The sequence below is a fragment of the Polypterus senegalus genome, chromosome 1 (assembly GCF_016835505.1).
Source record: "Polypterus senegalus isolate Bchr_013 chromosome 1, ASM1683550v1, whole genome shotgun sequence".
In the NCBI taxonomy this organism is placed as follows: domain Eukaryota; kingdom Metazoa; phylum Chordata; class Cladistia; order Polypteriformes; family Polypteridae; genus Polypterus; species Polypterus senegalus.
Window position 1 is genome coordinate 295,746,029 of NC_053154.1, and position 23,123 is coordinate 295,769,151.

A 23,123-nucleotide genomic window follows, 5' to 3' on the forward strand; every position below is an offset into this window, starting at 1 on the left:
CATTATCCAACCCTCTATATCCTAATAGAGGGTCACGGGGGTCTACTGGAGCTAATGCACAAGGCAGGAGCAAATCCCCAAGCAGGGTGCCAGCCCACCGCAGGACACACACACCCACACACCAAGCACACACTAGGGGCAATTTAGGATCCCCAATGCGCCTAACCTTCATGTCTTTGGACTGTGGGAGGAAACCGGAGCACCTGGAGCACGCAGGGAGGACCCGGGAAGTGAACCCAGGAATAAAGTGAGACATCTTAAATGTAAAAATTTAATAGACCACTTCAGGCTAAGATACATTAAGCAAGAGAGGAGAACAATGTATAGTCAAGATCTTTGGATAAGATAACTGTCCAACAAAGTCTTTTGAAGTTTCTAATGAGTTTTTCAATACAATGTGGGTCTGTAGACAGGTTGCCTGTGTCATTGACTATTTATACACAGACACTGATTACAAATCAAGAGGTTACAGGTGTGGACACTTATTCTTAATTACTCACGATTTGAACCTGTGTGTGTCAACTTGTGTGTAGATTATCAGCCCAAACATTCAAGGGTATGTAAACTTTTGATCAGGCCCATATGGGCGATTTCAGTTATTATTATGATTTAAAAAGAGTACACACGATTATGGAATAATACATTGCCTTGCCTGAGCACACTCCCTAATTAAAAGGAAAGCTTTCTGTATGATTACTTTCATTTTACAAACAATGGCCAATATTTCACAACTTCTGCCAGAGTATGTAAACTTATGAGCCAGACAAGCCTATTATGGGCCTGGAAAGCAATCTTCTTATGGACATGCCTCTGAAACCTCAGAGGGGCTAGAATAAGGGTCTGGAACCTATCACAGCAATCCTAGGTGTAAGATAGGATCTAGGCCTGAAAAGGGTACATTTAAGCATTCACCCACTTTATCATGGGACCATGTTCACAGTCACCAATTTAACTTTGGAATATTGGAGGAAAACCAGAGGACTACTATGCAGATATCAGAAGAACATGCAGACTCCACACAACCAGCAACTAGGTGCAGGTTTTTCACCCAGGACAGTGTATCTGTGAGGCAGCAAAATTAATCACTTTGATACAGAACTTTATAATTTAGTAAATTGAGTTACCTGGTATGCCTCGCAGTTAGGAGACCCGGGTTCGCTTCCTGGGTCCACCCTGCGTGGAGTTTGCATGTTCTCCCCATGTTTGCGTGGGTTTCCTCCGTGTACTCCGGTTTCCTCCCACAGTCCAAAGACATGTAGATTAGGTGCATTGGTGATTCTAAATTGTCCCTAGTGTGTGCTTGGTGTGTGTGTGTGTGTGCACACCCTGTAGTGGGCTGGCGCCCTGCCCGGGGTTTGTTTCCTGCCATGCGCCCTGTGTTGGTTGGGATTGGCTCCAGCGGACCCCCGTGGCCCTGTAGTTGGGATGTAGCAGGTTGGATGGATGGATGGAGTTACCTGGTATAAATATTATATACAGTTTGAAAATATTTTGATTTACATGTGCTCTGTAGACAATTGATTGACTGATTGCCATTATAAGGTTCTTGCCTCCAAGCAGTCATAGCTGGCTTTAGAATTATATTTGGATGCATCATGCTGCCTATTCTGCTAATGAAGAGTAAACTGGGTTACTGAAAAAAAAAGCAAAATTTTGTCAGAACATGGAATTTTACTTAAAGCTGAGTCCATAAACAAAGCAAAGTTTTCAGAAACATTTCTCTCAGTGGCTTTCAGATGGGTTAGCATGTGGGCAGTGAGCTGTAACTTGGAAGACCAATCTTCTTAGTCCCCTGTGAGCGAACCAGACTCCCTAAAGTGAGTTGCTGTGCCATAATCTAAAGTCTGGACATGTCTGTGGAAATGTACAGAACTGGTCCTAGACTACAGTTAAGATAAGGGATTAGGAGGTCATTGCCCATTAACATTTGCTATGGTTGACATATTTGCTCTGAAATGATAAACTCAGCAAAGGCAATTCAAGTTCTCATCATGTATTTTTGCATACTACATTAAGATGAGCACTCCAGAGAACAAAGAAGTACTACTGCAGTGCCTTTTGTTTCTCATCTATTTACACCATCCATTCCATCACCTTCACAATCGTGAGGTCTGCAGCCCATCCCAGCAGTAACGGTGGGTGAGAGCAGGAATGAATCCTAAATTTGCTGCCTGTTCTTCATGGTGCACACTCAGTAACACTAATCATCAGAATCATCATTCAAACTAACATTTTTGGTATTTGTGAGGAAAACTAGAATTCCAAGAGAAGCTCTGACATAGACACAGGAACAAAAAGATAACTTCTCACCAATACTGCCTGGGCCAGCATTTTAAACCCTTCACTGGGGATGCACTGATGAAGCAGAGCTTGTCATTTTTCTTAAGTAGGAATTGATTAAGTTCCTTCCATAGTCCCTACATCATATCTCCTGCCACTTTCTGGAGCTCCACGGTTATATGTCCTGTTTGACATTTTAATTTCGGGGTAGTCACATGATGGGCTGGTGTCACATGTTTAAGCAGATTCTCAGTCAAACCTCAGTCAGTTCACCACCAAATTCTGTTAGGATATGCATCAGCCCTGACAAACCTTCCCAGGAATAAGCTGATTAAGAAAATAAGTTAATGAAATCATATACCATATATATTTAGTGATTTGGTTATTATTTTCACCTCATATTTTATATGAGAAGTGACATAATGAATCATTGCTTTAGGATTGCTACCTCACAACTGAGTTTAAGCCTTGGTTCTGTATTTAAATGGTGAAGTTTACATGTTATTCCAATCTTTACATAGCCTTTCTCACATCGTCTCACATCCCTAAGACATGCACAGTACTCTGATTGGTAAGTCTCTATTGGTGACATTGCCCTCCAATGGATTTTTTCCCATCCAGAGTTGCTGTCTGATTTGCACTTGGTGCTCTAGGCTTAACTTTACCTATGACAATAACATGCCTTTAATTAGTCAATCATAATAGTTAACTTGGCTATTCAGTTAACCTCTGGGCCCTTATTGGCAACATATGCACTGCAACACAAGGCTTGGAATTATCACACTTTCAACAATGTGGACCGTCCAGTACAGGGGAAATGACCGTAATGAGGTGAGGAACATTAAGGAAGCGAGGAGGAGCACAAGAACTTTCAAGTTAGGGCTGCAAGAGCCTAAACAAGGTGGGACCTTCCCCTGAGGAAAATATTATGAGCTGACCTGTGAAGGATGGAACCATTTCATATGCTGTATATCATTTGTGTTAAAAGTGGTCTATGATACCCTTACAGCTCCAGTAAACTTACACATGTAGCATAGGAGGGAGGATCCTCTTTGCAAACTGTATGTGGAGCAAGGGAAACTATGGCAAACAATCCTTTTAGCTTTTAAGACAGCATTATCTCTGGGGAGATACAGATTGTGCCACGAGAAAGTCTTGTTAGTCCTCTCAGATATTTTGCAGATGGAAAGATGGAAGAAATGCCAAATATGTGACAAAACATTAGGCACCATTACCTTCATCAAAGAAGGAGCCAGTCTTGCAGCCACTAGCTCAGTAATGCAGAAATTGCTTCAGTCAGCTAAGGAATGGGAGTTAAGAATGGACTTATGGAGGAAGCTTCAGCTTCCTGAAGCAACCCTATTGACTAGGTTGATACCAGATATAGTCATATGGGCTTCTGAGGAGAAGAACACCATCTTAATTTAGCTGACAATAGCTTGGGAGGAAGGATGTGAGGAGGCGATGGAGAGGAAGCACAGCAAACACCAAGTGCTGGTGCAATACTATAAGGATAAACACTGACAAACATCACTATTTACTGTGCAAATGCGATGCAGAGGATTCCCAGCTCAATGAGTGTGTGGTACCATCTGTCAGCTATAGGACTGAGATGGATAGAAGGAGGAACAGCAGCCTGGAGGTTTTGAGAGGCAGCTGAAAGGGCCATTTGTTGGTTAAGGTTTTGGACAGTGGAGGCTTGCTGGAAGCCAGGAATTGATGGTCAATGATTTGACCACCACCTCTGGCCAGCTAGCTTAATGCTGTTACGTTTGGGGATGCAAACACCTGAGCAAAGCGGTAGGTAGGTAGATAGGTAGGTAGGGTAACTATATAATAGATAAATGGATAGATCTCTATTTGTCCCCAGCATTTTAAAAGGTTTCCACCTCAGCCATTTGTACACATTCTCCCTTTGTTTTTGTCGGATTTTCTGATTTCCCACATCCCAATAGACATGCTGGTAAATTCAATTGGGCCCTAGTGTAATTGCTTTAGGATATGCACTTATGCGTCATGCGACTGACTGACACCTTGTGCAGGAATTCTTCCAGTCTTGCACCCAATGATCCTAAATTGAATTAAGTGGGTTTGAGAAATAAATATGTAGAAAGTTTATAACCATAAAAAGTAGAGAATAAGGCAGGTTAATTGTAGTTGTATTTATCCAAGGTTTCCAAAATTCTGCAGCTTCAGCTGAATGGATAGAACAATTTCGGTACTGTGTGTGGCACATACACAAATAACTCCACTATCCAACTATCTTTGTTTTAAAAGTTTTAGTAAAATGCAAAGCAAAAATAGTTCACTCAGAAATAGCAAGAAAAAATGGTATTACCCAACAGAAACATTCTTGGATAAGATGTTTCTGTTTAAGGCTTACATATCTTGTTACATTTTTCCATATATGAGGTCAGAAAAATGTATGTCTTTGTTCTGTGATTAAGCAAATCTTACCGTTCATAATCTACCAGAGAGAAACTGTGTTCATAACTAACTAACATTCTGTTATTAAAGACATACTGTAGCTGAGAACATTAGATTTCATTTTACATTACATAAGTAAATATAGGAAGTTAACACTCCAGATTACAGGATCAAACACTTAAGTGAATTTTAACATTAACTTAACCTTTGTAAGACTGGCTCTTACATGAATAACAACTATGCAAATGTCCTAAAAAGTAGTTTAGCATGCTTTATGATGATGTGATGCTCCATCCCAAGGATGATTCCTGCCTTGTGCCTGATTCTGTCCCCTACAATTTTCATCACATCAATAATGAATGAATGAATGGATGGATGGAGCAGTTCAACAGTGGTAATTGCTTTAGGATATGCACTTATGCGTCATGCGACTGACTGACACCTTGTGCAGGAATTCTTCCAGTCTTGCACCCAATGATCCTAAATTGAATTAAGTGGGTTTGAGAAATAAATATGTAGAAAGTTTATAACCATAAAAAGAAGAGAATAAGGCAGGTTAATTGTAGTTGTATTTATCCAAGGTTTCCAAAATTCTGCAGCTTCAGCTGAATGGATAGAACAATTTCGGGATCAATAATGAATGAATGAATGGATGGATGGAGCAGTTTAACATAACAAGTATGACAAAAAGTTGAATTTCTACCTAAGTTCCTCCATATTAACCTTTTGTTTTAGTTACCATTTAATTCTTGCCCTCAAAATTTACCATTTTTTATGGTGTTTTGCCATTTTTTAGTGAACAAACCTTTGGGTATTTTTATTATGAAATTAAGCCAGCCTGTTTCATATCTAATAGTGCAATCTGAGAGTGGTCCTTTTCACTAATTTCTTAAACCCCATAGAAAGCATCAGTAGAAAAATGGAAACATTGTTCCTTAAGAATTAGCAAAGTTTGCCTCATTACCCTGCTGACAACACATCTTTCTGCTGTGATCAATTAACGTCACCAGTTTATGATGCGTGTGCACACCCAAGTCAGTAAGAGACCCATTTAAGTGTGACCTGTTCTCCCAAACAGCTGTGTCAATGAACTGCAGACAGGCAAGATTATTTGAATGCTCTATTACATTTTACTTGCATAGTGGATGATAATGGCATAAACATTATCTTAATGTCAGATAACTGCTGTGACTCAATGTCAGCTTCAACACCTCTGCTAATGTTTCACGTTGCAGCGACACTCTCCAAATCTGTTACATAAGTCTACTCATAAATCATTTCCACTAGTCTGTTTAGCAATATCACATCTGAATAGGCTCTCAATATAACTGGTCTTTATTGCTCTTCTAATACAGAATTACGAGTTCTCTCAAATTATAGCACCGAAGGAAGGGAAAATCCACTCTCAAAAAATCCTGGTGTTCATCATGAAACAAGTTACTATGTGTTCATCTGTTAGATAGTCTAATGTAATTAGTGTAGATACTGTATGCCGTATTTTTTAATAGATAATGAAGTGGGCATAAAATTGTTTAATGTAAGGCTCACAAATTATCTAAATTAGAGTTTCTCAATCTTTTTGCTCTTACGAAACCCTTGAAATAATATTCATGTTCTAGGGAACTCCTACATATATCACTATTAGTATTTTTTAATTTATAAATTTAAAGATCATAAGGAAAACATGCATAACAATAATAAGTGCTATACTTAATTGTCTATTTGCAATTTTCAAAAGAATAAGATAAATCAAAGCAGAATGCCATATAAACAAATGTATGTGCCAATAGTAAATAAAACAGACTAATAAAGCTAAAGCAGGCCGTGTTTTTAAAGTGCACTAACTGTTTGAACGAAATGTATTTGAACAGAAATTCAAAATATGCAAACACTTGTTCGAACAATGAAATTTAAAAACGTGTGCATTTCGTGATGTGCATCTAACTGCATTTGACTTGGTCAACATAACCTCAAAGTAACAGGTTAACTTTGCGATAATTATGTTAATAGTTTAATCATTTTCATACATCAACATAAAAATTACTATTGATTACTATAGGATAGCTAGAACAATATCAAAAAAGCTATGTAGAAACAACGGTCAGATAATACACTTTTGGGATTATGTTTAGAGAGTAAAGAATTCATAAGGTTAAGTTTCAGATCTGCTCTAGCAGCACCACCTCGTGATTTGATGCATGAAAATCGTTTTCGAACGCCTGATCGAGCTCTTTTAAAACGCATGATTATTTGCTCGAACTGTGTTTAAAAATGCCATTTTTTAAGTTCGAATACTCAAACTGTTGATCGAATAACATAAAGACACGGCCTAAATAAAAGCAAACAAAATAAATATATTGGAAAATGAGGAGAGAGTGAAAACATACAAACTTTTCATATTAACGAGTAAAAACATACCTCACGCTAGAAAACACATAGCATTGATAAGAGACTGACTGAACTTTTCACGTTTCTTACTTGCACAAGTTTACGCTAACCAGCACTAGTTAACTCATAAGCGACACTAGCATTAGTTTTTGTTGATAAGTGAAGCACAGACAGCACTGCCACCCATCCTAGTGACTGTTAATACACCTAACGTAAACTCAAATTTATTTTTTTTAGAGAAGGCTTATTATTTTCTTCCACTGTTCAACTTTATTTATTTGCCACTGCTAATAATTACCATTTCTCACAGAATCCATAGCGATGTCTCGCGGAACTCTAAGGTTCGATGGAACCTCGGTTGAGAAAAGCTGATCTGAACAGTATACACAAGAATGAAAATGAATGTTGCAAAACATATAACTTGTGTACAAAGCGTAAAATTAAAAAATGCAAAGCTCACAAATAAAGAGGCATAGGGATTACATTGAAAAAGACTTTTAAAATCAGAAAACATTCATAAAGTTGCTTTTATGGGAAAGATAGCAGAAGTAATGTCACATTCTAACATACATGCTCAACTGGGGTTGCTTCATTGTACTTAATTGTAGAGGCTGTTTATTTTTAATTTTGCAGATATTATGTTGCTATTTGGAGCTTGCATTTGTGATACCCTGTGCCTCTCCCTGGAACTAATCTTATCATTGGGCATCTTGTAGTTTGTAACCAAGGATAAACCAGGGTGAGTGAGAGAGACACAGACAAAAATGAAGATGGAGAAAATGTGACAGATCTTTATTGAAGTAGGTGATATCAAAATAGATCAAAAATGTCAAAACTGAATCGTTGTGAAAAAGAATCCATTCATTAAATCACTTTGACTGGTGAATGAATTGAAAATTGTAAAATGAATCAAATAAAAAGATAAGAGGAAAAACAACCAAAACTTCAATCCTTTTCCCTTTATCAGGCAGCTCAAAGAAACAACATGATTGATTTTCCAAACACAATAAATAACTCAGATTAAGTTAATGTCCAGCTCACCACACCATCCCCTCTCTCAATTGAGGGTAATTATTAACGGACATCTTGTATTCCCCTTCTCTCTATCAAGACATTCAGAAAGGCTCTGAGGAGCTGTTCTCTACTGATAGACTCTCGGCAATGGGTATCGTGCACTCCTCCTTGTCTCTATCAAGATACCCAGAAGGGCACGAGGCTCCATCTACTGACCACAGATTAACAACAAAACAAAGACCAACTCTGTTGTTACTATTCTTGTTTCATAAAAATGGCTTCCCCTTTCATGCTGCAGTGCTGTACCTCATGCTGGGATTCCTACTTCCGTCCATAGAGCTCCACAACTCTACCCAGCATTGTGCCACCATTTCCTTTACGATAGCAGCGCAGTTGCCAATTTATTTTGCTACTTCAATGACGTTTAATTTAAAACCAGCTTCATATTTTTTTTTCTGATCGAACACTCCATCATAGATAAGGGATGTTCTTATGATAAAGATGTATGAGGGTGTGAGATACAAAAAACACAAATTAATGTAAATGTTGCTTCAGAATAGTTTGGGTATTACTGTGTGGTCATGTAGACATGAGAGATAGAGAGATAGAGAGAGAGGTCAGGAGTATGCGCTGATAAAGCACATTGCCACACCCACATAGAAATAAAAGGCAGTGTGCTCTGTGGTTACTCTCTCAGGTGGGAGTCAGCATATCATAATCTCTTGGACCAATAGCATGAGTTTTCCGCATTTGACTTATACAACCGACATTATAAAGTACCAGAAATTATACTGTAAAATCAAGTCTGACTTAGCCGCGGGAGAATTTATTCGTGGGTATATACGTTACTTGCAAAAAATCTCAGTCTAAATGGGAGCTAAAAGACAAAAGTACAGTGCCTATAAAAAGTGTTCACCCCCTTGGAAGTTTAAAATATAAACTTTTGCATTTTGTTAATATGACACCTGTACATCATCACCAGCCAATTAGTTTTACAAACCACATAATTAGTTATTAGAGATAATTAGAGATCCCCTGTCTGGAGCTTCAGTTGATTGTAGCTGTGGTGGATTTACATGGGCAGTCTCACAGGGTGGCACAGGGCTCCTGAACCAAAAAAGAAAGCAGAAAGGTTAAAGGGCTCATGCTCTGTAAAGTGTGCCGCTTGTTTACAGATGGGTGCCGTTTATGTTGGTGAGGGAGTGTGCTATAGACACAGAGGAGACCACCAACCCATCACCCCGGTCATCTATATATATATATATGTATATACAGTATATATATATATATGGTGCCTTTTGTCATATTTTTGAATCACAAAATGGCACCAAATATCATTACATTCCTAGTCACGACCTTGATGCACCCTGACAAAATGTTTTGCAAAGAAGAATGGGGAAAGGACATCAGTACTAGCGTTGATCAGCAAATTTTGTCAAAGCATTATTCACAGCAAATATGCTGCATTTGTGTTCGCCTTTGTTCATTGAATTATTTACTGATAATTCAGACTGCTTAGGAAACCTTTTTTCCCCAGAGGTCCATAATGCTTTGTAAGGCCAGCACAACATCACCCGGAGCTATAACAGCCAAAATTGGACAGGGCCGCCCCCAGGGATGTAATGCTGATCATTTGCATTACATACTCTGTGATAACTGACTTAGTTAGTGGTAGAACAAATAAGTAAATAATGCAAATTCTCAAAATTTTATATTTTGAAAAATACAGCATAAATAATGAGTTATACCTGCTTGTTGCCAAATATGCAGGTCGATCTTCGAGTTACACATCAGTGTAGGAGGCACAGGAGGTGCATGTCCTATGCATGCATAATTAGCCATGTGGAGATAAAAAAACAAACCTTGAAGGAGCCTAAAAAAACACGGGAGACTGTATGAAATAATAATAACGAAAGATATATTACTATTTACAAGACATTTTAACGTTATTGATTGAAGAAAAAGTGCAAAGCCTCAGCACAGACAGTTTGAAGAGCCTTCAGCACAATTTCAAATAATAGAATGAGCCATGACACGGCACTTTGAATTTTCTGGCTTCAAAACACCTACATGTTTTTTTTCTGAATTTGCATTTCCACTTTGTTTTGACAAAATATATGATTGTGCGTCTCTGACTGCTCTCTTTCTTTTTGATACCACGGAGGCATAGTGGGCACAGTGGTTGGAACTGCTGCTGCACATCTCAAATCGCCTTTTCAGCCACAATAATCGATCCAGTGTCCCTTCCCATTGGGGACACTTTAAAGAAGATTGCACCATTATAATCCAGTCAAATCTAGTTCAGTTAGTCTTTCCCCATTGATTTCAATTCATTTTGCAGAGTTAAGCGATATTCGTGAACACTTCCTTGATTTTTCCAAACTTGAGGCGAAGGGAACACTCTGGTCTGCTACTCAATACTTTTACCAGAATGGTTCTAAAGCAAATAATGGTTACCTCTAAAATCAGAACATAGTCAAAGCCATGTGCTAGTGTTGTACACTAGTGCATTTGTGTAAATTGACCCAAGCTACTCATGTGTGGAGTCAACTTCCTGCAGATAATGACAGACGGCACACAGTAAACTCCACTTGTGAATTGTTACAGTACTTTGCATGATGGTCGCAGGGCCATCCACCTCATAACCTGGACTGCACTGCAAGTGAATTTCATCTCTTTGGTCCTTTAAAAAAGCACTTGGGTGAAAACCAATTTACAATTTATTGCAATGAACAAAATCCTATAAAATGCTGGCTGCAACTCTCTGGGTGGGAATGGATGTCTTTGTGTCATGTTACGTGGACAAATTTAAAGACTACATGGAAAGGTTTTACTTGACTAAGTCTTTGTTTTGTTTATTAAAGGATAAGGTACCTTATTCATTGCAATGTCCTCATTTTTCCTGTATCTGCGTGTTTTATTTCTTCAGACATTACATTTTTTCTCCAGAGGTGTGCATATTACATTAAATGAAGATTTCCAGTTGTCACTGGGTTAGTGTGAAAATGGCTGTGTGCATGAGCATGTCCGGTTCTGAACTGGGACCTTGTTCCTGCTTTGCACCCCAGAAACCTAAATCGTGTTGAATAGGTTTGAGAATATTAACACTAGGGTTCAAAATACATGAGTGAAAAAAAGGTTGGAATAAATAAATCAAGCTGAAATGGATTAAATCCTTATCTGATGACTGTCTGCACAGAATCTGCACCTTTGCACCATTTTCTGTATATGTTCTTTCCCTTTTCTTTCTATACTTGACAACCTAACTGGTGACTCTGAATTGGTATGAGTCATTGTCAGTGTGTTTATGATGATGGACGGTGATGGACTGGCCTCTTGTCCTACAATGGTTGTTTCTTTATGCCCAATGGTCCTGGGAAAGACTTTGCCTCCTTGCAAACCTTTATTAAAATGAGTGGTTTATGAAATACAGACACATATCTTCAGAAAATGGTTTATTTTGACTTTGGAAATGTATTGATACAGCATGAGTTCACATTAAAAACACTGAATGGATCAATACATGTACAAATTATGATGACTTTGAAGGAGATTGAATACTTTTGCACACCACTATAAATGATTTCTAGATTCATTTTTCATTGGTGCTAAGCATAAAAGTCCAACACACATAAACAATAGAAGAAGATAAAGTTGATAAAATTGTTCAGATTAAAAGACTGCCTCTTTGGACTTTTATATGTTTAATGTCATCTTTATGGAATTGAATGTAAAACTGGGTTTTAAGGCAAGTGATAATTTTTGAAAACTGAGCTTTATAACAGTGATCTTAATTCATTAGTTTTCCACACTTATCAGTCTTAGCATTCCAATAACAAAACACCACTTAGGTTTAGATCAGGGATGTCATTCCTCCCAAACATGCCTCTCTAGGTATCTCTATCATTACCCACGTGGGCTTTAAAGTCACCCAGCAGAATTAAGGAGTCCACACTGGGACCCCCTTCTAAGAAGGCCTTGTACTCCAATCTGCAATTTGGTGCATAAGCACATATAATAGTCAGAGTCCTCCCCTCCACAACTTTCAGCTGCACATAGGCAGCCCTCTCATTGTCCACGACAAACTCCAACCTGGCATCGACCAGACAGTGGTTCAATAAGAAACCCACTCCAACCTAACGCCTTTTCCCCCAGGAAACTCAGTAGTGAAGGAGAATTCAGCCTCTTTTGAAAGGTTTGGTTCCAGAACCAAGTGAGTGAGCGGATTAGGACCCAGCTATATCTAGTGGGACAATCCGCCTAACCCAACAACTTTGCCGTCCAGATCACACTACAGAAGACTCCAGTTCCTCATGCAGGTAATGTCCCACAGGAGGGAGTAATCGTAAAATTTGATACAGTAGACTCATACATGCTGATCTTCACTGAGTACCGACTTACAGTGTTTAAACATTTTTACATCCATTATACTATAACAGTAAATTACTTAATGATTCCACATTTACTGTACAAGTGTAAACATACAGATTTATTTAAACATCCAGTGAAACATCAACATATTATGGCAATATAAAATAAATGGAGATATGGCCAGTTGTGAAGGTAAGAGAGGAAAACAAAACTCCACTTAAAAGCATTCCCCAAGAAAATAAACTGTTGGGTAGCCAATGGTTGGTAATAACAGGCAAAGTCACAGTTCTGACGATATAGGCCCTCTGACTAACAGGCTTTCTATGATATTGTAAGTCTGATATTCACCAACTGAGATAGAATGAGCCTGCTGTGATGAAAAGACACCCCGATTAATCACTTGAGCTGAAGGAATTCTCCTTTGTCTTGATAGGCTAAGATCTTTGCTATCCACTTAGCCATTGCAGGAGGCCTGGCTTACCTATCTGAACGTATCATTACTTTCAAACCGGAGTATGTATTAAGATCTCAAGACGCCTGTCTAGTAGAGATTCCAAAGATTAACTAAATAATAATGGGAGGTCAAACTTTTAGTTACAGGGCCTTGAAGATGTTGATCGTTCTACCTGCTAAAATAATAAATGCCCCTTCAGTGTCAGCTTTTAAGTCCAGGCTGTAAATTTAGATAGATAGATAGATAGATAGATAGATAGATAGATAGATAGATAGATAGATAGATAGATAGATAGATAGATAGATAGATAGATAGATAGATAGATAGATACTTTATTAATCCCAAGGGGAAATCCACATACTCCAGCAGCAGCATACTGATAAAGAACAATATTAAATTAAAGAGTGATAACAATGAAAGTATAACAGACAGACAATAATTTGGTATAATATTAACGTTTATCCCCCCAGGTGGAATTGAAGAGTCGCATAGTGTGGGAGAGGAATGATCTCCTCAGTCTGTCGGTGGAGCAGGATAGTGACAGCAGTCTGTCGCTGAAGCTGCCCCTCTGTCTGGAGATGATCCCGTTCAGTAGATGCAGTGGATTCTCCATGATTGTCAGGAGTCTGCTCAGTGCCCCTCGTTCTGCCACGGATGTCAAACTGTCCAGCTCCGTGTCTACAATAGAGCCTGCCTTCCTCACCAGTTTGTCCATGCGTGAGGCATCCCTATTCTTTATGCTGCCTCCCCAGTACACAACCATGTAGAAGAGGACGCTCACCACAACCGTCTGATAGAACATCTGCAGCATCTTATTGCAGATGTTGAAGGACGCCAGCCTTCTAAGGAAGTATAGTCGGCTTTGTCCTTTCCTACACAGAGCACCAGTATTGGCAGTCCAGTCCAATTTATCATCCAGCTGTACTCCCAGGTATTTGTAGGTCTACACCCTCTGCACACAGTCACCTCTGATGATCACGGGGTCAATGAGGAGCCTGTGCCTCCTAAAATCCACCACCAGCTCCTTGGTTTCCTGGTGTTCAGTTGTAGGTGGTTTGAGTTGCACCATTTAACAAAGTCCTTGATTAGTTCCCTATACTCCTCCTTCTGCCCACTCCTGATGCAGCCCACTATAGCAGTGTCGTCTGCAACCTTTTGCACGTGGCAGGTCTCCAAGTTGTATTGGAAGTCCGATGTATATAGGCTGAACAGGACCGGAGAAAGTACAGTCCCATGTGGTGCTCCTGTGCTGCTGACCACAATGTCAGACCTGCAGTTCCCAAGACGCATATACTGAGGTCTGTCTTTAAGATAGTCCACGATCCATGCTACCAGGTATGAATCTACTTCCATCTCTGTCAGCTTGTCCCTAAGGAGCAAAGGTTGGATGGTGTTGAAGGTGCTAGAGAAGTCCAGAAACATAATTCTTACAGCACCACTGCCTCTGTCCAAGTGGGAGAGGGATAAGTGTAGCATATAGATGATGGCATCCTCTGCTCCTACCTTCTCCTGGTATGTGTACTGCAGAGGCTCGAGGGTATGGTGGACCTGTGGCCTCAGGTGGTGAAGCAGCAGCTGCTCCATGGTCTTCATCACATGTGAAGTCAGAGCGACAGGCCAGAAGTCGTTTAGCTCTCTAGGATGTGATACCTTTGGGACTGGGGTGATGCAAAATGTTTTCCAAAGCCTCGGGACTCTCCCCTGTTCCAGGCTCAGGTTGAAGAGGCACTGTAGAGGACTCCCCAGCTCCAACACACAGGCCTTCAGCAGTCGTGGTGATACTCCATCTGGACCTACTGCTTTACTGGCACAAAGTCTCCTCAGCTCTCTGATTATCTGGGCTGCTGTAATTGTGAGTGGGGATGTCTCTCCTATGCTGGTGTCCGCAGAAGGATAAGTGGAGGGTGCAGTACTCCGAGGTGAGAGTGGGTTAGGGTGGTCAAACCTGTTTAAGAAGTTGTTCATCTGGTTTGCTCTCTCCATGTCTCTGTCAATGGTGGCACCCCGCTTTGAGCTGCAGCCAGTGATGATCTTCATCCCATCCCACACTTGCTTCATGCTGTTATTCTACAACTTCTGCTGCGGCTTTCTCCTGTACTGCTCCTTCACCACCCTGAGCTGGACTCGGAGTTCCTTCTGCACGAGCTTGAGCTCATGCTGATCACCACCTTTAAAAACACCTTTCTTTTGGTTCAAAAGACCCTTGATGTCACTTGTAATCCATGGCTTGTTATTCGCATAGCAGCGTACTGTTCTTACTGGAACTACAATGTCCATACAGAAGTTGATGTAGTAAGTAGTGCAATCAACAACCTCCTCAATGTTTTCACTATATGATCCCTACAGGATATCCCAGTCTGTAGTTCCAAAGCAGTCTCTCAGAGCCTGCTTTGCCTCAGGGGATCACTTCCTGAATGATTGTGTGATTGTAGGTAGCTACCTCACTCTTGGTTTGTAGTGAGGCTGAAGCAGAATCAGGTTATGATCTGCTTTCCCAAGCGCAGGCAGCGGGGTGGCGCTGTATGCGTCTTTAACGTTTGCATACAGTAGGTCGATAGTCCTATTTCCCCAGGTGTTACAATTCACATAATGGGAGAAGGCAGGTAATGTTTTGTCCAGCGTCACATGGTTAAAGTCTCCGGCTATTAGCACAAGCTCTTCAGGGTGCTGTGTTTGTAACTTAGCAACAGCAGAGTGGATTATGTCACCCGCTATCTCCATGTCCTCCCGAGGAGGGATGTAAAAAATAACAATGACGTGTCCAAACTCTCTGGGCAAGTAATAGGGACGCAAACTTATGGCAAACAGTTCGATGTCCCTGCAGCAAGTGGAGATTTTAATGTTTGCATGTCCAGAGTTGCGCCACCTTGTATTGACATAAAGAGCGACTCCCCCTCCTTTCTGCTTCCCACAGGTACTTGCGTCTCTGTCCACTCTAACTGTGCTAAACCCGGGTAGCTCCACATTAGAATCTGGGATGTTAGGGTTTAGCCACGTTTCACTAAAACACAGCAAACTGCATTCTCTGTAAGTCCTGATATTTTTCACTAGCGCAGCAATTTCATTGATCTTATTTGGTAGTGAGTTCACATTTCCCAGGATTACAGAAGGCACCAAAGGTTTGTAGCGCCACTTTCTCGCTAGACGCTTGGCTTTTATCTTAGTTTTATCTTATCTTACTACTGTTGTGTAGCATACCCTGACTAGAGCTGCTCATTAGCTGTGTGTACTGCATCTCTGTCTGTTAGTCATTTATACAAAATAATAATGATGAACTGTTACTAACCCTACCATTTTGTGTTTCTTTTCTTTGTATCCTGCTGTGACACCACTGCACATCGGCCAAGCCATTTTCCTGCGCTTGGAAAACCTCCTGAAATACTGTGAGCCTTGGCATTGATGGATGAAAAGACTCAGTTATCAGATTACACAGCTTAGCATTGACTGTTTTCTGAAACACCCAGGAGGAGGTTGGCGACCAGTTAAACTGTGACGGTGCCTGATTGTGTGGTACACCTGACCCTCCAGAGGAATGCTGCTCACTGGAGTTTTTGTTTTCATCCTCTCCATTGTCAGCCGGCCATAATTCAACAAATAAATAATTCACAGAAACTGCTGGGCTCAGTTTATGTTAATTAGTTTGAAACTATCTATGTCTTTATATTTACTCATCGTGTAAATAGTAAATTGTGAGTCTGCATTTTTCCTTACATGTGAACTTGTCACAGCACCCTGTATCTGCACACAGTGACGGGTGTCATACAAAAATAAACTGAATTAATGTACCCTGATATTGTATTCTAAGTAACCTTGTGTAAAGGTGTCTGCCAAGTAAACTACATATATATTTAATACAACAGAATCACACTCCACATTTCAGTTAAGCCTAATCCTTGTCCCATGAATAAAACGTATAAATTACAAGATTTACATATTAGGCTGTGTTGAAAAATATGTATGAGTTTAGCCACCTGTGTCTACTGTTTCAGCTGTTTGTAGGTTTGCCTTTTGGGTTTTAATGAACTTGGACTAACATCAAGAGACCCTCTTTAATCTTGCCATATACAGTAGCCTCATTGATGCTGGATCCCATTCCCTACCTGATCCAGTTTATTTTTTCTGAAGGGAAGCCTTTCAGCACCAACATCAGTGATAGTCTTGAGCAGCTTTCTCTGATTGTCAATTAATTGCTTTGTCCCTTGAGTGTGCTCTTTCATCTTCTGAAGCTCACTGCTTTAAAACAGGAGGCACAAGTGAAAAATGATGGAGGGAAATTCATGTTTGATTCCTAAAAAGAAAAAGAGTATCAAAAATGTATTTATTTATTTGGGTTGTGATTTTGCTACATGATGAATGAAACCAAAGGGAAAGCACTGAGCCAAAAGGGTGCGGGGGTCTCTAGTTAGACATCAACACACAGGTCAGGTACTGCCAAGCTGGCACTGCTCCCAGACTTCCCTATAATGTTTCACCATTAAATGTTTGTAGACAGTTCTATAAAAGGAATGTAGGAGTTGCTTGGCTTAAAGTGGATAATGTAGACATTCATGTATCAGAGATTTAGTGATAAAAAAACATTCTTTCATGCATTTCTGAATTAAGGAACCCCATGACTATTCTTATTCCTTTTTATTGTAAAGCTCTAATTTTAAGCTGCCTCAATTTTGCATTTTTTTATTTTATTTTAAAAGTGAAGATTTAACAATGAGGTACTCACTTTGGACTGGCGCCCTGCCTGGGGTTGGTTTCCTGCCTTGCACCCTGTGTTGGCTGGAATTGGCTCCAGCAGACCCCCGTGACCCTGTGTTAGGATATAGCAGGTTGGATGATGGATGAATGGTACTCATTTTTATCACTTATATCATGTCTTCACAAAACCAAAATCAAAAGGTTCACAAATTCATCCTCCTTTCCAACTAAACCCCAAAATGTTTCTTTAAAAACTTTCTGCCTGAATTGTGTGAATCTGATTTTTTTAACTTGCCTTTGGGTAACTGAGGTCACAGCCTAGTGTACAAGATCATTGAAGAATGCAGCCTTTATTTAACCGTGTAATATATTAGGACATTTGACATGCAATAGTGAACTTTGCTTGCTGTACAAGTGCACAAAAACCCTTAACATTTCTTGCCCTTCCTGAAGAAGACTGTGATTGCTAGTGATCAAACTACAAATCAGTAATTCATACAGTGCTACACCATATCTTATCTATATCTTAATGGACAAAGGTTTGAAGTGCAAGATTCAGTTATCTATCTTCTCTACCTGGACAAAGCTGGCAGCACTTTGAGGACTGTACTTACATTTACATTTATTTGCTCAGCAGACGCCTTTTGCTGCAATATGTTAATTCTCTCACCCTCTCTGGTCATATATTAGACCTGGGGCCTCATTTATAAATGGTGCGTACACACATAAATGTTGCGTAAGCCCATTTCCACACTCAAATCACAATGTATAAAACTTCCACACACGTCTTCAGGCCAGCTAAATACTTGGCGTACGCAAGTTCTCCACTCGGTTTTGCAAATTGGCAGGACCCAGCGTCAAAGCAGTGCTTTTGTTTAAGTGTGGTCTCCCTTTCTTTTTTAGATTCATATCCCTGATGCGGCTTTTTCAAATACACTGAAATTAACCGCATATTGTTTATTAGTTTAAGGCATCTAATTGTAATTAACCTGTAACAATATCTCTTTACATTAGACATTGTTAATATAAAATGTGACACCATTAACAGATGACCTGGGGCCTCATGTATAAACGGAGCATACGCACAAAAATGTTGCGTAAGAACGTTTCCACGTTCAAATCGCGATATATAAAACCTAAACTTGGTGTAAAGCCATGCACATTTCCACGGTAGCTCCAACCCTGGCGTACGCAAGTTCTGTGTTCGGTTTTGCAGACTGGCGGCACCCAGCGTCAAAGCAGTTCTACTGTTCCTGCGTGGTTACCCTTTCTTTTTTAGATCCACATCCCTGACGCAGCTTTATAAATTCACTGAAATTAACCGCATATTGTTTATTAGTTTAAGACATCTGATTATAATTAACCTGTAACAATATAATTGTCCACAGAGTGGCCAAACTATTCCAAATACTGTAACTGCTTTAGCATTGTTCCTCTCAATGCACCACTCAGAGTATTTATTCCATTGTATCTGAGTGTGGAATCACAGCTCTACAGCAATTGGAAAGAGAATTATCGGTATACAGCATCAAGCACATTCTGCCTCAGCCTAACTGTCTATTGAACTGCTCCCATACGGCAAATGCTTCAGAGCCTTTCCTGTACAGACCTCGCGGTTCAGAAACAGTTTCATCCCAAGAACTATGAACGCATTCACACAGTCCATCAAGTGCTCCTTGTAGAACTGTTTGTATTTATAAGTACAATTTCCTCACTGTAAACTTGCGATACAGTTATAATATTGCACAACCTGAGCCGCTTTATAAAGCGTGTATTTACATATTATGACGGTATCATTTTTAAGATGAAATGCAGCAAAATATGTTTATTACATTATACAGAAAAAATGTTAACATCATTTAAATAATATATATTGTTAATAATTAAACATGTGAGGACACAGCGGTGCAGCTCTAGTTAGTTCAGGAGTTGTTCCTGCTTCGCACTGTATTCTTGCTGGGACTGGCGCGACACTGGAAGGATAGATGGATAGAATAATTAAACATGTACTACCAAGATATTTCGATGTTCCTTAAAAGGTTTGAAGAATAGGCATACTAAGCTTACAGATGGCTTAACATATATTATAGAGCTGGTTGTGTGGCAATTGGTTACTTGGAGAAAGAAAAGTAAGAACAGGAATTGGAGGTTAGTAAGTTTGAAAGAGACAGTACTGCTGCAATAAATTATTTCATCGAAGGTCACGCACGGCGCAGCAAGCATCTTGCGGGAGGCAGGAACAATTTTAATGTGCTACTTTAGTTATGATGGTATTTGAGAAACAAGTAAATTAAATGATTTAAAGATGAAGTTTATGATGTTCTACTTTAATGACAAAATAAACTATGTGATTAAAGTGGAAATTTCAAGATTAAAGTTGACATTTTAAGGTTTTTTCCCCATTGTGTCCCTATTTTTTTTCTCTGTACCCTAATAAGCTTTCATATGACACTCAGAAGGTGGGTCACGACTCGCCTTTTCATGGCAACTTTGATATTTGACAACTACTTTTTTATTTCGGGCATTGTGCAACTTTATGAACTTGAGCTTTCAAGTTTCTCCAACACTCTATGTCACTCAATCAACTTCCTTTTGTTGTTTATACCACTGTTTAAACCAACAAATAGTAAGTTTTTCTTTGTCTCCACTTGGTATTCGCTGAAATTCTTCTATTTCCCCCATGCTTTTGCCATTGTCTTTTCACAGATTGCTGTGCTTAATGGCTATTTATATTGATTTGCATATTCAAAGATTTGTAATTCTGGAAGGAGTTGTGGTGGGGCAGCAGGTGCATTACTTTTCACGCTGACCAGGATTTATGGAGCGGAAGAACGTGGAATTAGACGTTCGCACAGATTTATGCATTTGGATTTTTTTGTAAGTACACACATTTCCGCTTTTGTCAGTACGCCATGTTATAGTGTCAATTCTACGCATGGCGTTATGCATGAGGCCCCTGATCTGCCCATCTAGCTTATCTGTCAACAACACTTGCATCAGTGATTTGGGCCTCTCTGACCATAAAGCAGTACTTTTCACTGTCTCATTACCACTCCCTACTCTTACCTGTAAACATCAAATTCCTTTCAGAAACCTTAAACGATATATGTCCCATTATCCTTGCTGGATCCATTTCTCATCTTTTTCTGTCTACTATCAACACTAGATAGTATTGTTGACTACTATAACTCAGCCCTTCATTCAGCACTAGATAAGACAGCTCCTTTAAAGCTTAAGGAGGTTTCTTTTAAGTGTTCAGCTCCATGATTCAACTAAGAATTACAGTCTATGAAAGCAGCTGACTGACGACTTGATAGAACATCACGTAAGACTGGCCTCACTGTGCAGGTCCAAGCTTTCTCTGACCATCAAAGGCTTACAGAGATGCACTAACTCCATCCATAATGGCAGAATAACAGAAATTGGCCAAAATAACCCAAGGGTTTTGTTCTCTGTAGTTAATAAACTACTTCAACCTGCATCTGGCCCAATTACATCCTTTACTGAAGTTTCCTCCACTTTTTCCATAATAAAATAAAAAAATCTAAATAACTCAACTAAGAGAAAATCCATCATCCGTTTATATCTTTCCCTGTCTCCCCACTCCATCCAGCTCCATTTCTAAGTTTTCACCATGTCATATCTGTATTTGTTAATGACCTGCTTTGTAAGATGAGGCTGGCTACTTGTGTACTGGACCATATCCCAACCACACTTCTTAAGTCCTGTCTTAATGCTATAATCCCGACTTTTACAACAATAATAAATACATCTTTTGACACTGGCGTAATGCAGGCCACTTTTAAAATCACTTCTGTAACCCCAGTTTTCAAAAAGTCTGGTCTTGATGCTGACAGTCTTAACAATTGTAGCCTCCTGTAATCAGAATATAAGTTTAATGTCACTGTGCTCTGTACAAAGAAATATTTTATAAATCCACTCACATGTACAGGCCAGATGTAGCACACAGGGGCTCTCAGCATTTCTGTATGTTAGAGATGAAATTGAATCCTCTCCTTGCTTTGTTTGGAATGACATGATTTACCTAGGTAAAGGGCTGCAAGTGAAGAAAACAGTATAAAAGACTTTGACAGCAGCCAAACACCTTGAAGCCGATGGATGGGTGGAAGATTACATCATCCGTCCTGAAAATCTTTTCAGCGCAGCGACGAAAATGGCAGACTCTCACATGGGCTTATCATTTGGCTTCCTTCATCTGTTATGCCGCATAAATCGTCATTAAAGAAAGCTGTTATTTTCTCTTATGTGATTTCTTTACCGCCATATCACTATGGAAGGGATATCGCCTTTTTACATTATATCTATATAGTTTTTGGTTACTTAAAACGCTGCAATTACGAAAGAACTTATTCCAACCAGGGAGCTAGCAACCCCTGCAGGAAATAAAAGGCATAGTCGGCAGGATTGTGGCTAAATTAATAACCGTATCATATTTATAATGTATTATATATATCTAAAAATACGCTTCTGAGAATGATGGCATGGAAGGTCTTGGTCAGATACTGAGTATATCGGGATGGTCGCGCACACTGTCATGGACTTCCGTGACCGAGTTATACTGCTTTAAATGCCTGGCCCAAACTGGAATGGGGATATTAATTAATCCTGTGAAAGTACAAAAGGTGGTCTTGAAACATGGGCTACACTGTATGGGCAATAATAATAAAAAATAGATAGCTGCTGTTAAATTGCGATAGCTTCTGCTAATCTCATTATGCGGGTTGGACTTAAAAGACCAAAGTATGACTATATATATATATATATATATATATATTGTGAACGCTGGCCCCGGCACAGACAGACGGACACCATATTTTTTCCACACACTATTTATTTATATACACTATATACAAGTCTTTTGCTCACGTGCACCCCCAGTGCCTTCTCGCACCAATTCCCCAAAGTCCAGGCCCACAGTCCTTTGTGCCTTCCTGGCGCCTCCAGTCCTTCCTTCCGCTCAGTCCACTTCCTCCCGACTTCCACCTTTCACTGGAGGGAGGCGGCCCCTTTTATAATGCCCCGGATGAGCCCCAGGTGTTTCCGGGATCTGCTCTCTGGCCACGCCCCAGCGTGGCGGAAGTGTCGGCTGCCTTCCTGGCAGCTCTCCGGGCGCCACATAAAGTCTTCCCCCCGGCACTTCCTGGTGTGGCGGAAGTGCCGGGCTCCTGGGATAATTAGGCCCTGGGGCGCCGCCTGGCGGTGGCCACGGGTCCCTACAGGGCTGGGCTTCCATGCCCTGTACCCGAGGCCCCCTGCCTAACCAGGACGGACGCTCCCACTCCGCCTGGAGGAGGCACTTGCCCTCCTCTTGTCCTCCAAGGCGTCCCGGCCGGGCTCCAGCCCCAGCCGCGGACCGTACGGGATGAACCGGCATCGGAGCGGCGCCTGGCGGTGACCACGGGCCCCTACAGGACTGGGCTTCCATGCCCTTGACCCGTGGTCCCCAACAGAACCAGGACGGACGCCCCCTCACGGTGTG